General features: G+C 37.8%; 1 long non-coding RNA gene across 1 annotated transcript; it reads right to left on the reverse strand.

Moving 5' to 3' along the window:
* Nucleotides 1-969: 969 nt before the first annotated feature.
* LOC130455833 (uncharacterized) lies at nucleotides 970-6,119 on the reverse strand. Its single transcript, XR_008914001.1, has 3 exons — nucleotides 6,072-6,119; nucleotides 3,877-4,138; nucleotides 970-1,120 (listed from the first exon to the last, which is right to left on the reverse strand). It is a non-coding gene; the product is annotated as an uncharacterized LOC130455833 (long non-coding RNA).
* Between the last annotated feature and the right edge of the window lie 201 nt (nucleotides 6,120-6,320).

The raw sequence follows: 6,320 nt of genomic DNA on the forward strand, positions 1-6,320 counted from the left end.
TGAAAAACATTTAAATATTGAATTTATTTAACATAGAAAGGACGAATGAAAGGGAAATGGGAAAGGGTAAAATCTGAATTCTTTTACCCACTAACTAAACAATATCTGACTTACACTAGACTAAAACCTAAGATATCTAAAGGCAAGTCCAACAGGGGATCAGTATCTCACAAAGAGTCCTTGGTGAGTCAGAAACAGGAATCCCAGATGAAATATCCACAGATGGTCTCTTCCAAGTAGATATTCCACTCTTCAATCACTGTCCAACAGAAGATTGAAGAATGATTCCACACCACAGCCAGTAGATATTAAAAAGGCCATAATCTTGCTGGATGGTTTTCAAGATAATTCATACATACACCTGTCTCTGCTGGGAGCCATCAAGACCATGCTGGGTCCATGTGGAAACCGGGGACTGCAAAACAGCCCACAGGAAGGATGGAAACACTCACTGAAACCCCCTTAAGTGACTTTCCTTATTAACATTTCCTTATTATTGGAATTGCTATGATTATTATTCTTACTTAGCCCCAGGATAAATAGATGAGAGTACATGCTTGCCGGGTTAATACAGATGCCCCACTCTGCCCCCCTACGATATTACCAGGAGAGCCCACTTACAAAATTGAACAGAAGGATTCTTATATACCCACTTAGATAGGACCCTCTTGTCTAGGCATAAAAACTTCTGGCAAATCTGTGCTCTGAATTCCCTAACCTATATCTGGGTCATGTTGATTTTACCCACTGATCCTGCCCTTAGCAACAATGTTTCATTAACTATCTCCCTAGGCTTCCTGTCTGTTGTTAGGTTCCATGGAAACATGTATGTTGAGAATGAAACTGTGTGCTAAGTAGATGTGTGATCATTAGGGTATAAAATAAAACCAGGCCTCAGCCAAAGTGTAACAGTTTATTCTGTGAAATCTGTGCTGTGGGTTGAACTGGAGATGAAAGGAAACATAAAGATCATTTTTCTCCTAACCCTTTATTTACAAATCAGGAACAGGAAACAACATGACTTGCTCAGATTACTTTCTCTAGTAGGAGGGCTCCAGCTCAAACCTGAAAATGGTCTCTGGAATCTCTTCTAACTCTTAGATTTTTTTCATGCTTCTTCCTAAGACAGAAACCAAAATATGTGTGAGTCATCTGGGTTCACCCTCCTACTAACAGCACAAAAGTTATGGAGTTTAATTAAAAAACAAAGAAATGAATATTTCATTGGAAAGAATAATTAGTTAAAATAGGATACCACCAGGTGATTGCCTGGTATGAGCCTCCCTTCTCTAGACAATTCCCTGTATCCACAGAGCAGCCTCCATCCTGCACCAGGAGTTCTGTCTCTCTAACATTATGTTGTCTCCTCTCTAAATCCTCTCACTCTAGTTGGATCAGGCACATAGTAGGCACTATATAAATGCTAGTTATTATTATTATTATTATTATTATTATTATTATTATTATTATTATGTTCTCATCAAAATTGCTTAAGAAACATTTTACCGGTTGAGTTCCAGATATGTGGAGAAGAGGGGATGGAAAGAAAGGAAGGGAACCAAGAGAAATGAAAACATGAAATGAACCCCCACAAAGGTATTTATTAATTACTTGCTATTACATTAAATGCTTGGAAAATTTCCACTTTACATCTGCTTCCCTGCTTGGTTTCAACTCCAGGAACAAGATGTCTTACCCAGGATAAGCTTGCTACTTCTGAACTCACCACCATGTTACTAATTCAAGCTTTGATTGGCATCACCTCCCTCAGCTTTCTCTCTCTGTGGATCGCAGTTTGAAAAAGTAGAGTACCAAACTCCTTCCTTTTTAGAGGGCAGAAAGTTATGCTCTTTTCAGTCATACTTAATAGTATCACTATACACATGGGAATTGGGATTATTTTAGCAAGGTAGACTCTGAAATCTCAGAAGAGTATTCTCTTAGGGCAAACAGAGGGAAAATCAGATAGGCTAGACCCTTGCTTTTATACTCTGTAGGATATCTTGTAATTAAAATAACAAAAGATACACCTCTGTTTACCTCCTCATCTTAATAAAAGGTTATTAGCCCACCTTCCATTCCATAGTGGGTCGTCTGTATTTACAGTACTATTCAGGGTATACATCCTGATTACTCTAATTTCTAGCAATCAGAGTTGAATGATTTGAAAGATCATTGCACTTTGCATCTGCTTTTCTGCCTGGTTTTAACTGCACAGAATAAGATTTTCCAAGTATCTCTGTTGTCCTGCCCCACTTTTCCTGTCTCATTTTATTTATTTATTTACTTGTTTGTTTGTTTGTTTTTATTTGTCTATTTATTTGTCTGTTTGTTTATTTATTTACATTTTTAGAATATTTTTCCATGGTTATATGATTCATGTTCTTTCCCTCCCCTCTTCCCTCCCTGCTCACTGAGCTGAAGAGCAATTCCACTGGGTTATATATTTATCATTGCTCAAAACCCATTTCCAAATTATTAATATTTCAAAAGAGTGATTGTTTAAAGCCAAAAATCCCCAATCATAAACCCATCAAAATATGTGATTCCTACCTCATTTAAGATATTGTCTCCTTCTTCAGATTGTAAACTTCTTGAGGACAAGGACTATCTTTGCTGATATAAATTGGATCCCCAGTGCTTAGCCCAATACTTGGCACTTAGAAGGTACTTAACAAATTATTAGATTGAATTAAGTAATGGAGATGGAAATAGAAAAATCTAAACAATCCTTGCTCTCAAGTATTTTACACTCTAATTGAGGGAGACAATATGTTGTAGAAAGTTCAGCTGCAAGGGGGATAGAAAGGCCTAAAAGTTCTATGAGTACAGCAGTGGGATGGATGGTAAAGGAAGAAAGAGAGAAAAATGTTCTGCCTCTAATGAGAAATATTGATGTTCATTCCTTCTTTAAAATACCTGTGCCTTCTTTGCATTCCTTGATCTTGAGTTAAATATTGCTTTGAAATAGATCTAGTAAGAGGCCAAGAGCTCCTACTGAACTCCCACTGCCCCACCAACTCTGCCTCCCCTCCAATCCCATAGCTGGCAAAAGTCAAAACACAAAGCATTGACTCTAAAGGACAAGTAGATGCATGACTTTAAACCCTGTTGTACAGAAAGAACTAGAAATAAGCCAACAGCAAATCTTCCTCTTTGAGATTGTTTGAAAGACTCTAAAGGAAACAGTACACACATATTTTTCGGTTGAGGAATTGTCTCCTATGCAATTGTCCAACTCGGCCTCAGTAAGTCTTCTAAATGGTAATGAATGAGTAAAAAACAAGAACACCAGCCAAGCCAGCAACTATCCTCCATTTTGGCACCTGGATTAAAGTCTGATATGTATCCAATTTAATCATTTTATTTTTGTTCCAGAAGCTTGATATCATAAGAATTAAAGTTGGAAATAGCTTTGGAGGTGTGATAAAGGCTGGCACTCATCTATTTGAACTCCCTCATTGAGGAGACTGAGGTCCAGGGAGGATTGAGATCATATAGGTGGGAAAGTCCATTTTGACTCTACTAATCTTGTCTTGAATCACTTAAAGATTCCATCAAAATTCACAAGCTCTGATTCAACCCTTAAATTTAACTTCTATAGGCCTCAGTTTCCCCATTTGTAAGATGAGAATGTTGATTCTATCTATTAATCTATAATATAATCTGAATCTATAATGTAATATAGTGGGTCACACTCGACCTCTATTCTGGCTAGATAATGCAGGATGGCTTTCCTATTCAAGACCACTGCTTGGCCTGTATTACTTTGGTTTCCACTCTTACCCTACTGACACTGGACAGAGCTGGCTGTTCTTCTCCTGTCACTTATGCTCTACATGAAAGTCATGCTGAGGCTTTTTCAGCACTCCTTACTTTTACCCAAGTGAGATGAGTCCTCCTTGATGTCTCTCAGTGTTGTTCAGAATCAGAGCACTGCTTCACCCCTTCTGCCATTTGTTCTGCCCCTCCAGTATTTGTTCTGAAGTGTTTTTTTTTTTCTTCTGTGGTCTTTTGGAGGGTGGTTGGTGGGCTTCGAGTATTTCTCATGTCTCAACCTTGGCCATGATCTGCCACTTCCTCTGTGATAGGTGCTGCTGCCTATCATTTTATTTTCTTATTGCCAGTTTCCTCATCTCTAAAATGGGATAATAATGGCATTTGCCTCACAGGGTTATTGTAAGAATGAGATAAAATAATGCGTGCAGAATTGTTTGCAAGAAAATATCATGTAAACACTGGTGGTTGTCATTATTGTTGTTGATATAAGAAAAGAAACTAGGAGAAAATGTAATTAGTACATCCTTTTTCTCTGGAGTCAGAGAACCTGGATTATCTTCCAGAACATTATCTATACAAACATGGGCAATTATTTCTCTTTTCTAAGTCCCAGTTTACTCATCTAAAAATGAGAGAGTTAGACTCAAATGACCTATGAGGTTCCTTGATCCTAAGTGCTCCTTTTTTCAAGACATTCCTGTCTCTCTTTACTACCTTCACTTCACAAGCATTGAAAAAGAGAAATCTGAATGCTGTCAAAAGAGTAAACTGTATCCATCTTGCCAGCAGAAATCTCATTTACTGTCCTCTGAAGCTAGGAAAATGTCAACAGCAAATCCTATTAAACCTTTCATTTGGTGGATGAAAATGCCTTTTTAACTATTTCTCTTCAAGGCTTCTTTTGCAGTTTATGAAACCAATATCATACTTTCCATGTCATGCAATAGACTAATTTGACAGTGAATGTCTTACTTCTTAAAGACCACCATTGGCACCATTTTTTTATTCAACTCTGAGAAACCAAAACTATTTCTGGATGGAACAACTACTACTATGCTATAAAGAATGATGATCAGGATGATTTCAGAAAATGTTGGAAAGACCTCCATGAACTGATGCAGAGTGACACAAGAAGAACCAGGAGAACATGGTGCACAGTAACATCAATATTATTTGATGATCAACAATGAAAGACTTGGCTCTTCCCAGTGTGTGTGTGTGTGTGTGTGTGTGTGTGTGTGTGTGTGTGTGTGTGTGTGTTTTAAACTGTATACTGGGGGACTATATCCCCCAGCATTCCCTGCTCTTCCCAGGGTTCCCTTCTCTTTATGAGCTGGCATGGGATTGGTCTATAAATGGACCAATCCCATTCTGGGAGGGGTTTTTTGTCAGGGACTTTTGTAGGGCTCAGTAGGTTGCTGGAGCTCAAGACTATTTTTTTGCAAACATCCTTTTTTCTTTACACCAGTAATGCAATGATCTGAGACAATCCAGATTGACTTTTGGCAAAGAATGTTACCAACCTCCAGAGAAAGAATTAGTGGAGTCATAATGCAGATCAAAGCATACTAATTTTTACCTTATCATATTTGGGTCCTTATTTTGAGGATTTGAGTTCTATATGATTATTCTCTTTCAAAAATGAACAATATAGACATATATTTTTCATGATAATGCATGTATAACTCAGGTCAAATTGCTTATCTTCTGGAATTGGGAGAGAAGGGAGGGAAGGAGACATTTTGGATCACATAAATTCAGAAAACTTATGTAGAAAATTATCACACATAATTGGCAAAATAAAATATCTTTATAATAAAAAAGTTTTTAAAAATCCCATAGAAAAGAGTAATAATCGGGGTAGATAAGCAGTATAGTAGATATAGTACTATAGAGGTATAGTAGATAGAACTCCAGGCCTGGAGTTCAGAGGACCTGAGTTCAAACCTGATCTCAGACACTTCCTAGCTGTACCTCTAGGTAAGTAACTTAACTTCATTTGCCTAGCCCTTGTCCCTCTATTCCCAAGTTATCATTAGGTCAGAAAATGAGTGTTAAAAAAAAAGGAAAAGAAAAGAGGAGAGGAGAGGAGAAAAGAAAAAAAGAAAAGAGAAGAGAAAACAAAAGCAAAATACTATTTATGAAGGAACTCTTTCAGTCAGAGAGACAATACATGGGAGACAAAAAAAAGCACCATCACCATCTCCTTCCCCAACACCCATCCCCAAATGAAAAACTATTGAAATCTAAAGAGAAATATGGCCCCAGATCCAAATGTCAGAAAGCATTACTGTCTAGAGTCAGAGGATACAGGCTCTGGCCAACATCTGGTTCCTGGATACAATAACAAGTCCAGTTTCTGTGGCCCAGCACTGTTATGTTGGCTGGGAATGACTGTGATATCATAGGTTTGAGCCACACCCTTGGTCCAAAAGTGGGTAGTTAAGTAAACTAAGCCAGAATCTCACTTTCAGGACAAAATGTGATTCATTCTTTGCCAAGCAGCAGAAATCACCAAGGAATAGAGCTGGGCTTATTGG

The sequence above is a fragment of the Monodelphis domestica genome, chromosome 8 (assembly GCF_027887165.1).
Source record: "Monodelphis domestica isolate mMonDom1 chromosome 8, mMonDom1.pri, whole genome shotgun sequence".
Taxonomy (NCBI): domain Eukaryota; kingdom Metazoa; phylum Chordata; class Mammalia; order Didelphimorphia; family Didelphidae; genus Monodelphis; species Monodelphis domestica.